This window comes from Panthera pardus, unplaced genomic scaffold (genome assembly GCF_024362965.1).
Source record: "Panthera pardus isolate Hobbes unplaced genomic scaffold, ASM2436296v1 HiC_scaffold_7, whole genome shotgun sequence".
Taxonomy (NCBI): domain Eukaryota; kingdom Metazoa; phylum Chordata; class Mammalia; order Carnivora; family Felidae; genus Panthera; species Panthera pardus.
In genome coordinates, this window is record NW_026527002.1 from 13,600,480 (window position 1) to 13,624,590 (window position 24,111).

The 24,111-nt window shown below is 36.4% G+C and overlaps 1 protein-coding gene across 1 annotated transcript in view; it reads left to right on the forward strand.

The window, feature by feature from the left end:
* Positions 1 to 24,111, forward strand: part of NKAIN3 (sodium/potassium transporting ATPase interacting 3) — a 606,086-nt gene that overhangs the window by 460,933 nt on the left and 121,042 nt on the right. The window lies entirely within an intron of this gene.

The window sequence follows — 24,111 nt, forward strand, 5'->3', positions numbered from 1 at the left end:
CAGGTTCGCAAGCACAGCATGCCTCCCATGTGCAATACTGTGCTTGGAATGGCCCTCCACCCCACCCCGCTCCCTCTTACCCTGTTCTCAGCTCTCCAGCCACCTGTCCACAGTCCGCTAGTAGATACCTTCCCCCTCCCAAAGGTTCAGGATATGTTAATTTTTTAAATAGATAATACATTCACTTAGTCCAAACTCATAAAAATGTGTACAGTGACAATACGCCCTCCCACCCTTGTGCGCCCTCTGCCTGGTTTCCCCATCTCTGCTCCCCAATAGGCAGCCAGTTTTGTTTTAATTTTTAGTGCTATGCCAAAGTGTCTATATGAAATTCAAGAAACTATGACTTTTTATTTTTATTTCCCCCCCCACAAAAGACAGCATATGACATCCACTCCTCTGAGGTCTTCTTTTTTTCAACTTATATATTTTGGAACTATTTCCATATCAGCACATCAGTGGTTCATTGTTTATTTAATGCTTCCCTATTAATGGACATCTGAACTATTTACCTCATCCAATATAATGATGTTGGATGTATAGAATATAGAGCTAATGCAGCTAACATAATATATAATCCATAGTATAGCAATTTTGTATCATGATTACATATTATATAACTGTTATGCACAGTGTTATACTATATAACTGTGTACATGTGTCACTGAGAACATTTCCTAGACCTGCCCTGCTCACTCACCCTCCCTGGGCTGTACTAGGTGGCTTGCTATGACAGCACAGTTTTATAATCATGGAGTCTCTGGTCTATCTACGGAAAGCCCCGTAAAGGCTGGAGTTGTGCCCTTTTTTCACTTGTTCATTTCTGCAGTCACAGTGATAGCTGAGTGATAGCACATAAATATTTGGTGAATGAATAAATGACCGACAAACAGGAGATTCCAAAGCCTGAAGTGAGTAAACACAAAAGGAAGAATCCACTGACCAAAAAGTGCAGGAATGAATGAATGCACTAACAAAATGCAGGAGCCAGAGTGAGCTTCATTTGCGAAGTGAGGGGTTGTCCACAAAATGTTATGCACAGTGCATGACACGGAAGCACCCAGTAAATGTTAGCTTTGTATTGCTGTTACTGATGTTTTTACTGTAATTGTTTCAGCCTGTCCCTCTCCTATCTGGGCCAGTCCTTCTTCAAAGACCATGGGCTCCACCCTGGTGTGCTATAACTGTTGAACTCTCAGTTCTTTAATCCCACACCTGACATCCATTCCCTGCAGGAAAAATGTCATTTCTGTGATCTTCATAGGACACTGAATCATAAATTTTTACACAGAGGACTGAATGTTTAATATGTGTTTATTTTCCTCATTCTGGCTTACTCAAGTTCTTTCCTACCTATGCCTCCCAAGAGCATTTGGATGACTGAACAAATTTCATATTTTCATGAAAAATTTTACAATTGCTATAGTTATATACTACTGTAGTTATATATTACTGTAACTTTGTATCTACCCCCACATCTCTAATGCCTAGGACTGTGCCTGACTCAGAACAGCCACTCATTCAGAGCTGTTGAGTAAATTGTGTAAATTTTCTGGATTTTAGTTTTACAAAACACAAAGTGCATAATTTTTAAACACTGGAAGTGATCTAATGACGCTATGCCTTGATTTTGTTTCATACCACTTGCTAAAGAAAACATATCTGAAGAACACACTTCCAAATTCTTTCCGATTCGGATGCTATTTGTTTGGATTTGTGAGTGTACCCAGATGCCGGGAAAAGGAAAGTCATTCCCCTCCGAGACCATAACTCTCCTTTTGAATTTGTTCTTCCACATCCACGTGTTCTTTATTTTGAGAGGGACTTCACTAGTTCAGCCGGGTTTAGTTGCTTTGCTCCCATTGAAGAGAACATCAAAATAGTTTCTGGCAAAAATGTAAAATTATGTCCAGTTGAATTCTAGGTACTATATGTATTTTCAGAACAGACTTCCATTCTGGAAATTTAACACCACAGATTTAAAGAAGAAACATATATATCAAATTAAATACTACAATCCCAAATGCAGCATTTTCTTTTTCCACTAGAGAATGTGGATAAAATATTTCTGGTTGAAAGAATCTCTATAACCATTTAATCTCATTCTACAGTGTTATGTTTTACTCATTTAATTACCAAACTCTGAACATGAAATCTTACAAAACTAAATGAAACAAGTAATTAAAATTCATTTGTATGATAGGCAAAGGGTCATTATCAACAACACATGATGAAGTCATTTAAATGAATAATAAAAACAACGAAATTTAATCATTAAATCAATGAAGAATATAAACAAATGTAATCACGTAATTGTAAACAAAGGTGTAAAATAGGATTGTTTCAGTAGTAACTTGATCTGTGCAAATTGAATTTGCGCTAATTTAACAACTTTTAAAAACGGGAACACATAGCATCAAAGTAAAGTATTACTTACTTGTTGGTAAAGGCATTCTTTCCTGCAATGCTCATTAAAATGTCTGTACTTTTTGGCCCGGTAAGCCAACTCGGTGGAGTTTCTCCTAAGATAATTGAACAGCGACAAACAGCTACCTGCATGATGTTCTTTTCACTGTTATTTATAATAGCAAACCTGAGTATGTCTAAACAACCTTGTTGAAGACAGTATAACAATTTACAGTACATCAGCATGATTTTTAGATAGCAATAACTGTGATAATTCTGTATAAACTTTTGTATATAAAACATGGAAAGGAATTTATGATTTAAATAAGCAGTCAAGGAAAAGAAGTAAGATGCAAAAAACAAATGTGGAATTATGTGTGTTCTCTCCAAAAATGTTTTTAAATACTATAAGTATTTTTAAAATAGTGTTTAATCATCACATGATTTGTATAGAACACTGGAAGAGATGTTATGGTTGTTTTCTTAGATGATTACATATTCCTAAATCCCACAACATTTACTTGATCATTTGGAGGCACTCTTTTTTAAAAATGTTTATTTAGAGAGACAACATAGGAGAGCAAGTGAGAACAGGAGAGGGGCAGAGAGAGAAGGAGAGAGAATCCCAAGCAGGCTCCAGCTGTCAGCACAGAGACTGATGTGGGGCTTGAACTCACGAACCTGATCATGACCTGAACTGAAATCAAGATGCTTAACTGACTGAGCCACCCAGGTGCACCTGGAGGCACTCTTGAATCTAGAGTTATTACATGTTATTCCGTTTTAGCAGACTGCTCAGTTCTGAGGTCAATAATCATGAATATGCAATTTAAGGCTCGTTTTCAATTTTAAGCATTAGTTATTTGCTGGTAAACAGATCCATATACTCATGTTAACTATTAAACAACATACATACACACACACACACACACACACACACACACACACACACACTTTTTTTAAGGAGCTCGTTTTTATAACTAATAGACAAATTCTAAATCTCTAAACCTGGAAGACATCTTTAAAACTTGCCTTATCTATCTCTCTTCGGTGGTAATTTTACATGCATATTGTCTTGAATCCTTGCTGTCAAGATACTCTCTTTCATATCTGATAGGTGATGAGTCTCATTCTTTAACGTCTTTGGAGGCTGTCACCATGGGGGGAGCTGGGGACCAGAGCACTCTGAGAATGGCTTTTCCTTCATCCCCATGGTGTTCTCATTGCATCCATCCAGTCACATCAGCATTCATCACTGCTCCATGCCCTTCATATCAGACACATTCAGCCTAAAGATAAATTAAAACTCAGTAGGGTGAAAAGTAACATTAGACCACAAGGTATCCTGTAGAATCTTTATCCTCGAAAGACTGTATAGATTATCTGCTTCATCTACTTAAAATAAATGGCCCAGTGACAAGAACAGATAATACTATTGCTAATTCAGTAACATATGCTCACACAGTGTAAGAATGCAAGTCAAAAGGTAAACCTTGAAATAAGTTCCAATTGCTATCAATGATATTCTTCCAAAAATGTAAATATAGTTAAAAGAGGATTTTTTTGTTGTTGTTTTATTCCTGTGTTAACATTTGCATTTAGTTAACAAGCTCCTCTGAGAGCTTTGCAAATAGGAGCTCACTTAATCTTTAAAACGACCCAAGAAGAAGGTATTATTTTATTAATTTTACAAAGGTGAAAACTGAGACATACAGAGAAATTAAGTCCTTTTCTCAAGGTCACACGGCTTAAAATGAGCAAAGCTGACCTAAAACCCAGGCAGATGGAATCCAGAGTTCATGGTCTTAACTACTTTGCTGTACTTCCTATGACATTGGAAAGAACACCTCTGATTCCTTACAGCCCTTTTTGGGTGAAGGTCAGTGGTAAACTCTCACATCTCTAAGCCTGTGAATCTCCTTCTGTGTTGATGGGGTTTACTGACAGTTCCAGTATTTGAAAGTAAAAGAGACCAATTAATAATTATTCAATAGTTAAAAGATTATAGGATGAATAGTTCAAGATGTTTCTTTCACCCTTGAAAACATCTCTTAACCATCTTTTTGTTGTTTAAAAAAATGGAAGATTTCAACACTTAAAAGTGCTAAGTATATCCGACTCCTTTTTTGGTTGCTTGCTTGCTGGGGCTTTCTAGATAGTAGCAAGAGGAAAGGAATCATAGTCAATCTCTCCTGCCCTAAATTCTTCCCAGAATCATTCTTTCCCAGGAATCCACTTTTATATGAATTAGATGGTCTCTGTCTGTGCCAAAATTTGAGCAATCTCTAAGTGCTATCTAGAAGTATTAGTATTTCCCTATACACCACCTTTGGTCTCTGTATTTTTTTTTTAAACATTTTATTTATTTTTGAGACAGAGAGAGAGAGAGCATGAACAGGGGAGGGTCAGAGAAAGAGGGAGGAGACACAGAATCTGAAACCGGCTCCAGGCTCCGAGCTGTCAGCACAGAGCCCGACGCAGGGCTCGAACTCACAGACCGCGAGATCATGACCTGAGCCGAAGTCGGACGCTCAACCGACTGAGCCACCCAGGCGCCCCATGGTCTCTGTATTTAATTCCATCCTCAAAAAGCTGAGTCAACAGTTCATCCAAAGTTCCATAAAGGAATCCTTTATTGTACCATCAAAGTATTGAGAAGGGTTTGTGGTTGTGGGGGAAGAATCGCCATGTCAACAATACTAAAAAGCTTTTGGCGGAGACATTTGTGTGCGGGAACCAGAGTATACCTGGTCAGTAAAATTGCTTGGGCATGAAAGTGCTTGTCTGGTGAACTATAATTTTAAGTAATGTCTTTCTTGGTATTCATGTCTTCACAGTGTACTCTCTGTCTTTGAAATGTGTGTACATTTTTTAAAGGCTTTACTGAAATATAATTCACATCTCATACAATCCATCCATTTGGAGTCCACAGTTCAGTGGTTTTCAATATAGTCACAGATATGGCAACCATCATCACCAAAGTCAATTTCAGAACATATTCATCACCTTGGAAAGAAACCTTGATTCTTTAGCCGCCACCACCTATCCTTTCCTTCTCCCCAAACCTAAGCAATAGCTAATCTACGTTCTGTCTTTATAGATTTGCCTGTTATGGTCATTCCATATAAATGCAATCATATATGTGTTTCTTTGTGTGTCTGGCTTCTTTCACTTAGCATGGTTTCAAGATTCGCTCATGTAGCATGTAGCATGTAGCAGAACTGTATTCCTTTTTACAGTTAAATAATGTTCTATCATATATTTACTTTTATCTGTTATAACACATGTATGGCATTTAGCAAAAATTTCAGAAATACAATTTAAATGTATAAAGCCCTCACCTGCTCACTGATGAACTCTAAGTGGAATTTAGGCAATCTACCATATATTTTGTCTCTCTATATATATCCATGTTTTGGAAACATCCAGATTAGAGATAGCAGTTCTCAGTTTGTATAGATATTTGGTCTTACATAAATGTAATACTATTATCTGTCACTTGTACATAGCATCTGTGGGTTTTAACAACGTAAAATATGTAAGCATTTAAAGTTCATATTCTTCTTATACCATAGCATTCTCCTTAATAGTATGTGTATGACTGGATTTTATTTTGTATGTTAACCAGTTATCACAGACATTTATGTCTCAAACCACAAATTCCATACCATTTCCAAACAACAGAATCAAGTCTCACAAGGCCCAGATACTCATGATTATCTCAGACATGTCTGCACGTTTTCATAAATTATTACTGCCCTGCTGGTTTCAAATAATCTGTTAAACATTGATTATTAAATGCAAAAGTGAGTTATGACATTTGGTATATTAAATACAATTTCATCAGAGAAATGGAAAGCTTAATTCGAAATCATATCTCGCACCAAAACCATTACATACAAAATCTGAGATATGTTTAATAATTAATGGAAACAAGCATTGTGACTTGGGCTTATGGCGATATTAAAAGCAAGAAAGCTAATTTTATTGATGCTTTACTTAGGGTAATTTAATGTCATTCAGATGTTGGCAGACATTTCATCTTTAGCCCCAGGTAGGATTAATTATTATGTAAAAGAAAAAGTAGCTTACATAATAATAAGAATGAATTCAAAAACATTCACACCCTACTTTTAGAAGACCAAAGTTTGTACAAGTTCCGTAAAGAACATCATTTGTCATTTTTTGTATTCTTTCTAAAAGAAAACAAGCAGTATATGATTCATTCAGAAAAACATACTCAGTAAACCCTGCTTCGATACAAAGCACTGTGCTAGGAACTTTGCTGATGAGAGGCTGGAAATAAACCAAAGTGGAATTTGACATGGTCCTCCCTGTGGTAATATTCAGTCTACCAGGGAAGATTGGGCAGGCAAGCAAAGTGTCCACTTTTCAGATGCCCTAAGGGATAGCCAGCTGGGACTTCAATGAACTTGCAGGACAGGTTTTGTGACTGATTTTGTGTTATTTGCTGATAAATATTGTGGCGCGCCCGGTGTGTGTGTGTGTGTGTGTGTGTGTGTGTGTGTGTGTGTGCTTGCTTTGTGGTAGCAAGGTTGTAGGAGAGAAAAACTTTGGGCTTTGACTTCCTCTGAGTATCTACCCAAAAAGGACTTAATGATTATAAATGATCAAATTGGTTTAGTCAATATTTAACAGAGTAGCCAGAGAAGATGTCTCTTAGGAAACGGCATTTGAGCTGAGTTACAAATGAACTCAATTAGAGTAGGGCTAGAAATATTCCACAAGAAACAGAAAGATGCACATGGCCGGAGTCTAGAGAGCAAGGGAGCGAGTGGTGAAAAATGAAATGAGAGAAGTAGGCAGGGGTTGGAGAAGGCATGGTACAGGATTCTAGTTGGATGATAAGACACTGGCAAGATACTACTGTGTTTCAACCAGGAGAGTGATAGGATCTACATTTAAGAAAGCAACTCCAGAGCTGTTTGGAGAATGGATTGGAGAATAAAAATGGAAGAAAATAAACCAATTTGTTGGCTATTCCAACAGACCACCTGAGAGAAGATGGTGACTTGGACCTGAATAGTGTCCATGGAAGTAGAAATGCCTATGCAGGAGCTCTTACAGGACAAGAGCAAGTGGCCTGTGAAGAAAAGGAAGAAATAAGGATGGAGCTTAGGGTTTAGATTTGAATAATATGTAGATAATGTTGCTAGTTATTGAGATGAGTCTGGGAGTCTTGTTCCAATGGTAGCTTTTATCTTTTCTCAACATGTAAAACAATAGCAATCAAACACAGATTATTGTTTAAAATAGTTTTAATAATTAGAAGAATAGAGGCACCTGGGTGGCTGAGTTGGTTAAGCGACCAGCTTCAACTCAGGTCATGATCTCACAGCCTGTGAGTTCAAGCCCTGCATCAGGCTCTGTGCTGACAGCTCAGAGCCTGGATCCTGCCTGGGATTCTGTGTCTCCTTCTCTCTCTGTCCCTCCTCACTCAGTTTTGTTTTCTCCTTCTCTCAAAAAAAATAAACATTAAAAAAATTTTTTTAATAATTAGAGGAATATTTCCAGATATATCATGAAACAAACACAGCCTAAAAGAAGCATCATCTAGAAGTAGCAGGTACGCCTTCTCAGATTGAAAAATCCTGCCATGCTAATGGTTCAAAATTGTGATTTCATAATGGTTTGAAGCAATTAGTGCAGTATCAGCCATTCACACTTTACTAAAAGTAAAATTGGTAGCAAAAAAAGCTATGGGGAAATAGTGCTCTGTATTTAAATGGATCAATGTAAATAGCTCTTTCATTTAAAAGTGACTCATACAAAATTCGAGCAAATATTTGCAGTGCATAATTATTACTTAGTGGCAAAGATAATCAGGAAGTCCTATGGACAATGAAACACGAACAATTAAAATCTTTAGGATACATAACAGCTTTTAATTAATAAGCTAAACTAATCCAAACAAATAGAAAACTGTGCTATAGTGCTTGGGTATAAAGGATTTTAAAGTCACTGTTAATAAGAAACAGAATCACAGGTATCATTACTAGGTCTATATTACGTGCCTGGCATCTTCCTTTGAAGTGTTATCTTGTGTAATATTCTCAAAAATAATGAAAGGTAAGCTTTATTATTTCTAATTATATATGAAGAAACCGTGACATAAAATTGATATCTTGTCCAAGATCCTGTGGTCAGTGATTGGGGAGGAGGCACCAAATTTGGTTCTTATGTATCCCAAAACTGCTGTGCTTATTGAAGATACTTCATTAATACATAAAACCAAAGGTAATATAGACCTAAATATATCTTTTAGTGTATTCTTTGGAAAGATATTAGAGTTTTAAAGTATCAACTTGAAAATTTTGTTCATTATTTCACAATTTTGTGTAAATCCATCCAAACGTTCAAATTGTGAGATTTTTGTGTTCATGTACTGGACAGCAGAAACACATTCTATTCCAACCATTATTATTATCCAATTATGCTTGTTAATGGAGTAAATCATCAGAACAAAACTTAAACTACTAGGTAATTCTTTCAAGGTGGGGCTTTGAAGACCTTTTATGCCTACATGTGAACATTGAAACTGTGCTGCATTCTGGGAATGCATGAAAAACAAAGAGGAAGGTCAGTGAAGATTCAATTTATAAAAAGTTCAGTCTCTTAACCTAGAACCCCTTCTCAACCTCTCAATACTTCCTTTGACTTCTATAACCTTTAGACTGATGGTGAGACCCTGCTTAAGCAAAATTCACCTGATCTACTTCAGAAGTGTATTCTCATTTGACTCTTTCTTGCCTGGAGTAGATGTGTTATATTCAGTTTCAATTTTCTTTCCTGACCATTGAGTCAGAGTTTATATTTATATAGGAGATACACTGTAAGAAAGGAGTTAATACAAAAAAATTCAACAACTTTCCTATGACAAAAAGTCAATTAAATTGTCAGTGTATAACTATATATATTTAATTGCCATTAAGTGAAATATTTTGATCCCTCATATTAAAGTCAGTATTTTATATTTCATTTCAGCACAGGATTTATTTCTACAAGATTAAGGCTTACATTCAACTAATAATATGTCTTACCATTTTTTAGAAGACACTTGGAAATACAATTAAAATTTCACTAATGCTATGGTCTGAATGTTTGTGTCTCCCCAAATTTTTATGTTGAAATTCTAACCCACAAAGATGATGGTATTAGGAGGTGGGGTCTTTGGGAGGTGCTTAAGCCATGTGAGTGGAGCCCTCATAAATGGGATTAGTATGTTATAAAAGAGGTTTCAGAAAGAGTCTTAGCCCCATCCACCATGTGAGGACATAGGTGTTCACAATAAACCAGGAAGAGGGCCCTCACCCAGCCATGTTGGTACCTTGATCTTGGACTTTCCAACCCCCAGAACTATAAGAAATCAAATTTTTGTTGTTTATTAGCTATCCCATCTGTGGTATTTTATTATAGCAACCTGAATGGACTAAGATGACCAAGTCAGACCAAAATATTTATTTCTAAACTAAACTATTCGGTACTATTTTGCAATTGACTTGTATCTTCATGGTTTGTCTTATTGCCAGAGTAATTATCAACAACAAATATTAATTGATGATTTACCTTTGGCCTAGCACTACACTAGATAGATTCTCTATCTCACTATAACAGGTACAAGACATGTTGACACAGGCTTACGCTGATGATTGTTAGTGATTAGAATAATATAGAGGAAAATAGAAAAGAATAATTATCTAATAACTATTATGTGCAGGCTGTGTTTTACATATTTTATAAATATTAAGTCATTTAATCTTAGCAATTCCATTATTATCTCCATTTTTTTAAATAAGGAAAAATATATAAATTTATGTAATATATAAATATATATAATATATTTTTCATATATATAATATATATTATATATATAATTTTCATAATATATATATAAAATATATAAATATTTTCAAATAAGGAAAAATTTCAAATAAGGAAAAAATTAAGGAAGAAAATGTTAACACTGTACAAGGTCACTCAGTTTTAACATATGGTAGAACTGAGATTTGAGGGCCACCTGGTTGGCTCCGTCGGTTAAGCATGCGACTTTGGCTCAGGTCACGATCTCATGGTTTGTGAGTTGGAGCCCCACATTGGGCTCTGTGCTGACAGCTTGAAGCCTGGAGCCCCGCTTCAGATTCTGTGTCTCCTTCTCTCTCTGCCCCTCCCCTGCTCACTGTCTGTCTGTCTCTCTCTCAAAATAAATAAACGTTAAAGAAAAAAAAAAAAAAACTGAGATTTGAAACCAGGTACTCAGGTTCCATGAGATCCATGGTTAAAAGGCTCTGTAGTTTGATCTTCTAATAGAGATTGACTTTAGAGTTGGCTTCCATTTAAATATAACAGACATTTCAATTCCTCTTTGAAATTCATAGGTGAGTGGCATTCTAGTTTCCTTGAACCAGATGCTGAAACAAGGACTTAAGTGCAGATAGTTGATTTAGGAAGTGATCCCAAGAAAACACAATGAGAAAAGAATGAGAAAAGAGTGGGTTGTTGAACAAGTTATTACTATGAGCTCAGGGCTTAAGGTCCTGGGGATCCCCCTCCTCAGTTGTGTGTGTGTGTGTGGGTGTGTGTGTGTGTGTGTGTGTGTGTGTGTGTCCCCATCCTCAAGTTGAATGCTTCCCTAGGAATATTAAATCCCTGGCATTCCAGGATGCCCTGCCCAGAGTCTGAGCAGGCTTGGGGCCAGAGAAATCTCTCAAGCCAAGAATCACGGAAGTCAGTGTGCAGAAGAATGGCCCATTGAGGTTTCAGGGTAACTCACAGGTAGTCAGGGAGTAGGGAGCAGAGGATAACAACACACACTACAGTGAGAAGAGCAGACATCTATTGTCTTTGTCTGCCAGCTTCCATATCCATAACTTTTGATAACGGCACTTCAGTTGCCTTGTAGTTAAATAGCCGCACATCCACTCTTTCCCTCTGCATGATGAAGGTGGGTAGGGCAGGACTGACTCCACTACCTTCCAGCTCCAGAGTAAAAACATGAGTCCCCCAAATTTTCAAACAGCATATTCCTTCTTCCGGACCCAGTGATTGGTTCACAGATAGTTCTGTAAGCTTATTCCTAAGACTTAGCTGTACAATTCTCAACTTTTATAAATTTTTCCTTCCAAGCCTGCTGAATTAGGAGGGCTTAGGTTTGCAGAAGCAGGCAGCCATTGGGTGGATAGGGCCTATCTGAGAGAAAAACAGAGCTGTAAAAAAAAGAAAGATATACGGGCACCGAGGAACACAGACAGATGTAGTAGTTTTCGATTGAGTCATGCCCAAACCAGCCCTGCTCATGGACTTTTCAATACATGAGTCAATACATTCTCTTTTTTGCTTAAGTAATTTTCAGAAGAGTTTCTCCTACCTAAACACTTTTTCATAGTGTTTTTTAGTGCCTGAACAGTATCTTAACTTCTGAGTGTTTACTGACTTAAGACCCCAGAATTTTTACTTTTTTATTTTTTATTTTTTTTATTTTAGAGAGAGAGAGGGCATGCAAGCAGGGGAGAGGGGCAGAGGGAGAGCGAGAGAATCCCCAGCAAACTCCATGCTCAGTGCAGAGCCTCACATGGGGCCCAATCCTACGACCCTGGGATCATGACCCGAGCCAAAATCAAGAGTTGGACCCTCAACTGACTGAATCACCCAGGCATCCTCAGAATTTTTCATTGAAAAGGATCCTTGTAGCAATCTAGGCCAGTCTTCCTCAAGGCCTATAGCCGTGCTATGCAATGTGTCAGGTCAAAACGGAGATGTGCTGTAAGTATAATATATACCCTGGATTTTGAAGACTTGGTGCATAAAAAATGTAAAGTATCCCATTGATAATTTTTCTGTATTGATTATATGTTGAAATAAAAATACTTTGCATTTTTGGTTTAAATGGAATATATTATTAAAATTAATTTAACCTGCTTCTTATTTATTTATTTATTTTTTTATGTGGCCACTAGACAATTTAAAATCACATATGCAGCTCACATTATATTTGCATTGGACAGTGCTTGTCTGTGGCTTTCCTGACAAACGGTGATGCAGCCTCTTCAGGAACGTGCAGCTCATTACCCCCCTAGGCTGCCACATCCATTATTGGACTGTTCTAAGTGTTAAAAATGATTGTCTGCAGATCCAAAATCCATCACCTTGAAATTTCCATCTATTGGCACTAGTTCTGCCTCCTGAGAATCACAGAGAATCTACCTTTCATTCACACCCAGATCTTCTGTTTGTTACTGGAAGATTACCATCCAATGTATCTTCTCTCATAGTACATCACAGACGGGATTCTTTATTTACATTACGAACTGTTGCAGACGTATTAGCGATGATCTCTTTATAGCTAATGCACAACCTGGCTCAATGTTCTTCTTGTGAAGCCAGAGGCAAGATACAGACTTCTATTTGGGACCTAGGAAGCTCTCTACACCCCATGAGGTATGACCTGGAGAGAAGTTAAGCTCATCCAGCAGGGATGTTTGCTTCTGCCCTGGGCTCAATCTTGAGAAATGGACATAGACTTCAGGCTGAGAAGAGGACAGCTGTCAAAAGAGAATGGCAATTCTGAGTCAATTTTCAGCAAACAACAGAGTCTGTTCCAATATAACCTGCTCCAACTGAGGCTTTGTGAAGGCAGACTAGTCATAACAGTAGATCAGATAGCTTCTTTGTCATTAGTATCCTTAATGAAGTACCGAGAAATTTAGTGCCCCTTTTAAATTTAAAAATAAAATAAATAGAATGCTGCAGATTGCTACTTAAGTATGTCATGAAGATGTCAAGTGTCAAGTTCTTGATGCTTGTTTTGATGATCAGATAGAATTTACATCTTTCGAGATAGAGTCATGGTTTAAACCACTATGATTGTCTGTGACTTTAACATATTCATTGCAAAGTTTTGGACATCCATGAAATACTAAGACTTTTTAGCTGGAACTCCTTATATTTCAGGATATTGATACTCTTGAAAACAAAAAAACATTTGTCTGCCCAAAACTGACTCTTTTTTCATTTCATCTTATTTCAGCATAGATTTCATCACTAACCCCCAAAACCCACATTTTAATCTAGTGATCAGATGGAATTTTTTCTTGTCTAGGGAAAGCTTTTTATTGCAAATAAATTTCCTAAAGGAGAATTGAAATAAGACAAGTTCATGCCAGGCACTAATTAAAGCATCCAGGTTTTGTAGACACAATAATATGCCCTGATTATCAAGATAAGTAACTTAAGAAGTAATAAATTGTGTGGTAATGAATCTAATTCAAAATACCACTTGGTGCTAAAGCATTTCAGTGCCCTTTCAACATCCATATTTGTCCTATTTCAGTTCATATCAACATCCAGATTAAAATTCTGTCTACATGGTTTCTAAAACATTCAGTTAATTCAATTCACTCAATCCAGTTAATTAAATATGAAAAAAACCATATTCACCAACAAACTGACAAGCTAAGTTTTCTAAAAGAGTTGATCAAAACAGTCTCCGCCTAAGAAATAGAGAGATAATCTAAAAGCCACAGCTCTCATCTTGTCTCATTTTTCCTTCAATAAATCATTGCATTGCTTCCTCCCACTTACAAAACAATCTTAACATTCTATAGTTTCTCTTTCCCCCAGTGCAGTGAGCCTTCTCTATGCCATCAAATCCAACATTTCTAAAATCTCATTGTCAATAGCTTAGTGTATTGAAAAATTTAAGGTGATTCTTTTAAACAGTTTAGAGATTCAGTCATCCTCTGAAAATCCTCCTAATTTGTACCTTTCTGGCCTTTCACCACAGAATAGGTAATCTCTGAGGTTCCGAATGATTTTTCTTTATATGATAGATGGATCCTAAGGTGACCCTCAATAACTTTCCCCTTTTAGTATTTATGCTCTTATATAATTGCTTCTCCTGGAGCGTGTATAGCACCTGGGACTTGTTTCTAACCAACAGAAAGAATATGATGAGATGATGAGATGTCCATCCCATGATACATTACATTATATGGCAAAAGTGATGAGATATCACCCCTTTGATTGTTTTATTGTATATAAAACTGGGAGGCTCCACATGTGCAGGATAGAATCAAGCAGGCACAAAGCTCTCCAAACATCCCTGGCTGCCTGGGTGATTGCACACATATGAAAGAAAGACCTGAAGGGCATGGAAATAAGGAAAAGCCAGGGATTATTTGAAAATTAACTAAACTTTGCGTGAAACTCTGTAACCCACACATAGATGCATCAGCAGAGAGTAGATTTACTAGCATTAGATGTTTAAGCAAACCTCTCACGAATCTTCAATCAACTACTAGGCTAAGCAGACGTAATGGCGACTTTTAGGATCCCAGGAAAAAAGAAAATGTAATAGGACTTTTTTTTAAAACTAAGCAGAGAAAGCCTTAGCAGTTACATACCAAACTACATACCAACAGGATTAAACCCAGACAAGTTATTTTAAAATAAAACAAAATAAACTAACAACCTATCAGGAATAAAAAGCAGAATCTGGAGTTGCTATGGCGTGTTATCTAAAATGTCCAGTTTTCAACAATAACAAAAAAATAAGACATGCAAAGAAACAGGAAAGTGTGACTCATACTGCAAGGTTTGGGGGGGGGGTGCGGGGAGGAGTCAATAGAAATTGTGAGTGGCCTCAGACATTATATTTAGCAGATAGATATTTCAAAGCACTAATTATAAAAATGTTCAAAATTAAAGGAAATCGTGTTTAGATTATTAAAGGAAAATATGACAATGAATCAACAACAGGAAGTCTTCATAAAGAAATAGAAATTATGAAAAGAAACAAATGGATACTCAATAAATGAAAGTTACAATAGCTTAAATGAAAATTTCATTAAGTGGGTTCAATCACAAATTTGCAGTGGTAGAAGAAAGAATCATTAAACTTGAAGAAAAAGAAATAGAAATTATTCAATCTGATGAACAGAGGGAGAAAAATTGAAGAAAAGAATGGGCATACCTCAGATCTTGAGACAACATAACAACATAAATGTAATTGGAATCCTAAAAGGATAGATGAGATAGTGGCAAAAAAATTTTTTTGAAGAAATAATAACCCACAACTTTTCAATTTTAATGAAAAAATAAATCTACAGATCCAAGAAGCTGAATGAATCCCAAAGTAGAAAAAATAAACATGAGGAGATCCACACCTAGATGCATCATAGCCAAACTGTTGAAAATGAAAGTCTGGAAAGCAGTAAAAGAAAAGCAACTCATCACATACAAAGAAATCACGATAAAAAATCAACAGCTGACTTCTCATCAGAAACGATGGAGGCTAGAAGACAACGAAATGATGCATTTAAAAGTGCTAAAAGTAAAAAAAGGTCAACCAGAAATTCTATTTCCAACAAAATGAGGGTGAAAAGTGAACATAAAATAAAGACATTCCTAGACAAAGACTGGCAAAATTTGGTGCTAGTAGACTTGCTTTTTACATGAAACACTAAAGAAAATTTTTCAGGCTGAAACTAAAAAACCCCAGAGTAAACTGAATTAAAAGGAAGTAATGACAAGCACCAGAAATGGTAAATATGTGGATAAGTATAAAAACAGCCAGAATGGGGGCGCCTGGGTGGCTCAGTCGGTTAGGTGTCGGACTTTGGCTCAGGTCATGATCTCACTGTTTGTGAGTTTGAGCGCTGAATCAGGCTCTGTGATGACAATTCAGGGCCTTGAACCTGCTTCAAATTCTGTCTCCCTCTCTCACTGCCCCTCCCCCATTCACACTCTGTCTGTCTCTCTCTCTGTCTCTCTTAAAAATAAAGAAACATTAAAAAAACAAACAGCCAGAATGGGAATACCTGGGTGGCTCAGCCGGTTAGCATCCAGCTCTTAGTTTCAGTTCAGGTCATGATCTCATGGTTTGTGTGAATTTGAGCCCTGCACCAGGCTCAGTGCTGAGGGCTCAGAGCCTGGAGCCTGCTTCAGATTCTGTGTCTCCCTCTCTCTGTGCCCCTCCCCCTCACACTCTGTCTCTCTCTCTCAAAAATAAATAAACCTTTAAAAAAATTGTTTAATAAATGATAAAAATAAAAGATACCAGATTCTACAAAACAATATTCACACTGTATTTTTGATTTCTAATATATATACATGTGAGATATAACAATAGCAGAAAACAGGAAAAGGAAATAGAACAATATTGAAGCAAAGTTTCTATAGTTTACCAGAATTAAGCCAATATTCACCTGAAGATTAATTAGACTATGGCAAATAAAGATGCATATTATAGTCCTTTTTAATAACAAAGAAAATTACTTTTAAAATATAATGTAAAGCCAATAAAGAAGTTTAGATGATACAATAAGAAAAATCAACAAATAAAATATGTAATACTAAAGAAGGTCCTAAGAAGGAAAAAAGAAGCAAAACAGACATGAAACATATGGAAAGGAAATGGAAAAATTACAGATGTAAATCTAAGCATACAAAAAATTACAATAAATGTAGATGTACAAACACTCTAATGAAAAGGCAGAGGTTGTCAGAATAAATTTTTTTAAAGAGCAAGATCCAACTGTATGCTGTGTACAAAAGACACACTTTAGATTAAAAGACACAAATTATTTGAAAGTAATAAGGTAGAAAAAGATATTCTATCCAAATAGTAATAATAATAGAGCTGAAATTAATATAAGAAAAAGTAGACTTTAAGAAAAGAGATATAATTACAGATGAGGGGATTTATAAGGATAAAAAAGATCATACACCAGGACAATATATGCACACCTAACAACAGAACCCAAAAGACGTATGTAAAGGATAAATAGAAACTTGTTTTTAATTTTTTTAATGTTTGTTTATTTTGGAGAGAGAGAGTGTGAGTGGGGGAGGAGCAGAGAGAGAGGGAGACACAGAATCTGAAGCAGGATCCAGGCTCTGAGCTGTCAGCACAGAGCCCGATGCAGGGCTCAAACTCAGGAACGGTGAGATCATGACCTGAGCTGAAGTCGGACGCTTACCAACTGAGCCACCCAGGCACCCCAGAAACTTTTAAATTATACTTGGATATTACAATACCCTACTCAAAAATAAGGATCTGGAAGACCCGTACAACACTAGCAACCAAATTGACCTGATATTTATAGGACACTGCTTAACAGCAGACTACATATTCTTTTCTTTTTTGATTTTTCTTTTTTATTCTTTATTTATATTTGAGAGAAAGACAGAGAGAGTGCGAGCAGGGGAGAAACAGAGAGAGAGGGAGACGTTGAATCCGAATCAGGGGCTCGAACGCGGGGCTCGAACTCCAAAAACCATGAGATCATGACCAGGGCCAGAGTTGGATGTTTAACCGACTCAGCCACCCAGTCACCTCAGACTACACATTCTTTTCAAGAGCACATGGAACATTCTTCAAGATAGACCATATGCTAGGCCATAAGACAAGTCTCAATAAATTTAAAGGAATTGAATTTATTCAAAGTATGTTCTCTGACCATAAGAAAATTGAACTGAATGGAAACAAAAGCATCATAATAAAATTTATGGACCACAACCAATAGTTATTAGAGGGAAAAATTATACCTATAAGTGAATACATCAGATGATGAACATTTTCAAATAAAAATCTTAGTGATCAACTTAGGTGAGAAAACAAAGAGCAAACTACCTCAAGCAAACAAAAATAAGGCAATAACAAAGGTCAAGCATAAATAATAAAATAAAAATAGAAAAATAATGAGCAAATCAAAATAACCAAAGTTTGGCACTTTCAAAAGATCTACAAAACTGATAAACTTCTGACTAGATTAATCAGGAAAAAAAATGAAGGAAAGTATCAATGACCAAAATCAGAAATGAAAGAAGGGGCATCCCTATTGACCTTACAGAAATTAAAAGGATTATAAGAGAATACTATGAACAACTCATGGAAACAATTTAGATAACTTACATAAAATGGACAAATTACCAAAACTAACTCAAGAAGAGCTTATACGATTTATATAGGCCAACCATGAGGAAATAAAGAAAATGAATTAGTAATTAAAAATTGCCCAGGGGCACCTGGGTGGCTCAGTCGGTTGGGCGTCTGACTTCGGCTCAGGTCATGATCTCATGGTCCATAAGTTCAAGCCCCGCGTCGGGCTCTGTGCTGTCAGTTCAGAGCCTGGAGCCTGCTTCAGATCTGTGTCTCCCTCTCTTTCTGCCCCTCCCCCACTCACGCTCTGTCTTTCTCTATCAAAAAATGAATAAACGTTAAAAAAAATTTTTTTAATTGCCCAAAAAGAAAGGTCTAAACCCAGATAGCTTCATTGATAAACTCTATCAAATATCTTAAAAATATATAATAGCAATCCTTCACAAACTTTTGCAGAAAATAGAACAGGAAAGAATTCTTCTCAACTATTAGTCTACTGTTAAGACACCAAAACCACACAAAAAAATCAAAGAAAATTACAGACCAGTATCTCTTGTGAATGTAGACACATAAATTCTTCATCAGAGATTGGAATGCTGAATCCAGTAAAATAGAAAATGTATTATTTTTAAATGAAAACCACGAGATATTCCCTTTGCAACCACTAATATGGTTATAATAAAAAAGATAGGCAATATCAAATAGCGGTGAAGATGAGAGAAATTGGAACCCTCGTACGCTGCTGATAGAGATGCAAAATGTGCAGCTGCTTTGGAAAATAGTCTAATAGTCCCTCATAAGATGAACTATAGAGTTTCCATATAAACCAACAGTCTCCTTCCTTGGGTATATACCTATCCAAAGAAAATGGAAATATTCACATAAAAACTGGTACACAAATGTTCACAGCAGTTTTATTTATAATAAAAAAAATAGAAGTAATCATAATACCCATCAAGTGATGGATTCCATACTTATGTAAAGGAACGAAGTATTGATACATGCTGCAACATAGATGAAACTCAAAAACATTATGCTAAGTTAAAGAAGCCTGTCACAAAAGACCACACCATTATATGATTCCATTTACAACAAATGTCCATAATAGGCAAATTTATAGAGACATAAAGTAGATTAGTGGCCACCTGAGGCTGTGGATGGGGAAGGGACACAAAGCAGGGGAGGACTGGGAAGTGATTATTAATGGATTCATGGGTATGAGTTTCTTTTTGAAATGATGTGAATGTTCTAAATTTAGATCATGGTGATAGTTGCACAGCAATGGGAATATACTAAAATTCACTGAATTATACACTTTATAAATGGATGAGTTGTATGCTATGTGAATTCTACCTCAATAAAGGCATTTTTTTTTACAAAATACTTTTTACAAGAGTATTATACGCTATGACCAAAGGGGATTTATCCCAGAAATGCAAGGTTAGTTAACATCCAAAAATCCAGTCTTGTTTTTTTTTCTGCTAAAATTAATAGTGCAGTAAATAGAGATATTATCATCTTTTAGATAACTTTTATGAGACAATATATCACTCTTTCTTTTTGAATTTGAAATCAAGCAGGAAAAAATAAAACAAACCAAAAAAAAACAAAACAAAACAAAACAAAAACAACAAAAAAAGGCAAAATAAAGCAGGAAAAAGGATTCAGAAACAGACATGGAAATCGGAGTATGAGTTTTATTCCTCATATATCCAATTGAAGAGCATGGCTTGTTTAGGTAAGCAATCCAATGGGCTTTCTAATGCCTGCTACCCAACTTAGGCACCCTCACAGCTAGACAACCAGTGGCCAGTGCTGAAATAAGTGGCAGAGTAGACAATGTATTCTTCCTGCAGGGAGGCTGTCTCTCTCATTCCTAACTCAATAGCCCCCAGTAAAGAGAAAACGGCTGAGTCACTAGAGAAACTTTAGTCCTTCCAAATGCAAACATAGGGAATAGATATAGATGCCAAAAATTCAAGTTGTTTCGCAGAACTGCTTACATTGTACATGAAAATCATAATTAAAACATCCTGTTATAAATAAATTGTCTTTGGAATCAATAAATGATTAAGAACAATCTCATTTAACACCATAGCACTGAATTGTTTTTATCCCATTCAGAATACTTTTTTTTAAATGCCCTCCATTTTTGTATATTAGGGAGTGGCAGCTGAGATGGGATTAGAATTTTGCAGTAAAACTCTGGCTCATTCCTATACTCTTGGGAGATTGCTACCTGCTTCCCAAGGTGGGTGGTGTCAAATACAATCACAGAGAGTGGCTGAGTCCTGCTTTACTACTCACATAGTTGTATAGAAGAATGTATGTTGAGTTACTTATTTAAAGATACATAATCTATTTGCAAATGACATGTCAGATAAAGGGTTAGTATTCAAAATCTATAAAGAACTTGTCAAACTCAACACCCAAAAAACAAATAATCCAGTGAAGAAATGGGCAAAAGACATGAATAGACACTTTTCCAAAGAAGACATCCAGATGGATAACAGACACATGAAAAATGCTCAACATTGCTCATCATCAGGAAAATACAGATTAAAACTACAGCAAGATACCATCTCACACCAAAGTGGCTAAAATGAACAATTCAGGCAACAGCAGATGTTGGCGAGGATGCATAGAAAGAGGATCTCTTTTGCACTGCTGGTGGGAATGTAAACGGGTGCAGCCACTCTGGAAAACAGTATGGAGGTTCCTCAAAAAATTAAAAATAGACCCAGCAATTGCACTGTTAGGTATTTATCCAAGGGACACAGGTGTGCTGTTTCAAAGGGGGCACATGCACCCCAATGTTTATAGTAGCACTATTGACAATAGCCAAAGTATGGAAAGAGCCCAAATGTCCATCAACAGATGAATGGATAAAGAAGATGTGGTATATATGTACAAATGGAGTATTACTCAGTAATCAAAAAGAATGAAATCTTGCCATTTGCAACTGCGTGGATGGAACTAGAAGGTGTTATGCTAAGCGAAATTAGCCAGTCAGAGAAAGACAAATATCATATGTTTTCATTCATTTGGGGAATTTAAGATACAAAACAGATGAGCATAAAGGAAGGGAAGCAAAAATAAGATAAAAACAAGGAGGGGGACAAAACATAAGAGACTCTTAAACACAGCTAACAAACTGAGGGTTGCTGGAGGGATTGTGAGTGGGGGAATGGGCTAAATGGGTAAGGGACATTAGGGAGGACACTTGTTGGGATGAGCACTGGGTGTTATACATAGGGGATGAATCACTGGGATCTACTCCTGAAATCATCATAGCACTATATGGTAACTAACTTGGATATAAATGAATGGATGAATGAATGAACGAATGAATAAATAAATAAATAAATAAATAAATAAATAAATAAATTACAGTTGACTTTTGGAAAAAAATAAAGATACATAATCTTGGCATCCGCATCCTATGAGAATGAATTCAATCTTCATCACATCAGTTTTTCATCAGTGGTAGAGACACCTAGTTGGGTTGAGATTCTAGCTCTACCATATCCTGTGTAAGCATAGAAGTTCTATTCCTTCATCTATGAAGATAGTAGTGGTGTCTTTTTTACTGGGCTATCGCAAGGCTTGGAGATTATAGATGCAAGGAGCTAAGCCTAGTGATTGGCACAGAATATGCATTCAATAAATTTTAGCTGATAATGATGTCACAAGCACCAGCATGCCTATTAATAATAAATTAGCTCAAGATTGACGAGATGTATGGAACTCCTATGAGAAAAGTGTCACATAAGTGGCAGACATTGCACATAATATTATCATACGTAGATCTTTGAAGGCGCTGCCTCATACTGGAAACAAAGACAAATTAATTAGCTGTAGATGATTTTAAGTGAGATTTTCTGTTGTAGTGAAAAAATCGTTTTTATATCAGAACATTAACAGAATAATGTTTATGCCAGTACTTACTGGGATAACTGACGTATCTAACCTTGTTAACAGAGAATGCTTGGAAAAGTTGCAAAAAAACACCTACAGTGGCTCTATCCTTGGTGACCCAGGAGCAGTAACAGAAGGGCACAAAAAAGAGAATTGGTTGTGTAATTGCATTCTGTCTAACAGCTAGATAAGCAGCCAGCAGTTTTGCATTAGAATGCATTTGGTTATCCCATTTACAATGGGCTGGTAATCCTATAAATATTTATTGCTGAACTAAAGAAAGCAGCATAAGCTTTTACCCTTTGAAAAAGGTCTATAACCTGCACAGTGCCAGTGAAGTATGAAACCCTGATGATTTGGTTACTTCTTAATATGTTAGAGGCTGGACGGAGCTTGGCACATTTGAACCCTGTGAATGTAGTTGTTGGAGGCAAGCTCCTGGGGGGGCAATTGTGAGCATATGCTTCAGTGGGTGAGCTATCAAACCCACAGCTGCTCTCTAGCCTGACCTGAAGCAGGACAATATGGAACTCCCGGATTAGCAGATTTAACCCTGAATGGTTGGGAATAGGGACCAATTCTTTGTGAGTAGACTAAACGCAAGAACAAAAGGAGAAAGAACAAGGGGGAAAAAACATGTTTTCCTTGAGATGATTCTGTATCTGTTTATGTTACATAATGTTGTTCTTCTACTGTGGCTTGGAAGAAATAAGCTGATTCTTTCTTCAAAAGGTATGGCATTACTTAAGTGATAAAACTATTCCATTTCCAGCTCTGTATGCTGCATGCGTCAAATAAGCAAAACTAAAAGTATATCACTTATCGTTTTGCAGATCTTTTCATATCCTGTTTACTCCCCAAAAGATTTAGGAGGCAAATAATAAAAACTCCAAAATAAAAAGACCAAAACAACTATTGATATAACAAAGAAAATAATCAAACATGAGAGAGGATAGTAGAGAAAGAGATCAAAATCTGCTGGCAGAGAAAATCTGCAATAACTAAATGTAATGTTTAATTGTGAACTTTCTTTGTAACTAGAACAAAAAGGAAACCTCAATGAATAAATACTACCATCCTCTTATCTTAAAAAGTTATAAATCTATAATGACTAAGCATAATACTTAATAATGAACTTTGGAGCCAGAACAAAGAAAACAATGAATAAATACTACCATCCTCCTATTTGAAAAAGTTATGATACCTTCTCAAAACTGCACATCAATACACCCTTTATTTCTCTTACTGTGTTGGTATGATAATGAGTACCAGTAGGCATTGAGCAGTGAGTTCATTGTTTCTAGGTACGATGTGTGTGTGTGTGTGTGTGTGTGTGTGTTTCTATTGACAGTTGAAGTGCAAGCTCAGAAGCTACTTATGAATTTGAAGATTCAATTTTTAAAAATATTTTTTAGTGTTTATTTTTGAGAGAGAAAGAGAGACAGTGCAAGTGGGGGAGGAGCAGAGAGAAAAGGAGACACAAAATCCGAAGCAGGCTCCAGGCTCTGAACTGTCAGAACAGAGCCCAACGTGGGACTCGAACTCACGAGCTGTGAGATCATGACCTGAGCCAAAGTCAGACACTAACCAACTGAGCCACCCAGGCACCTGAACATTCAAATTTTGAATGCAGGAATTCTAAAAGGAAGATAATATTTTTCCCTCTTAGACATCTGCTATATGTCTGATGTCTTTCCAAGCACTGGGGGATACGCAGAAAGCAAGACAGACATGGTCCTATTCTCATTATGCTTACAAGCTATTAAAAAAGACATACTTTGGAACAAGTAATTGCAAGTCTGATAAATGTTACAAAAATGATGGGGGCATACTCCTCTTTCCCAGAAGCAAGGAGAGTCTACCTGTCCCTGCTTAATCAGAACAGTTAT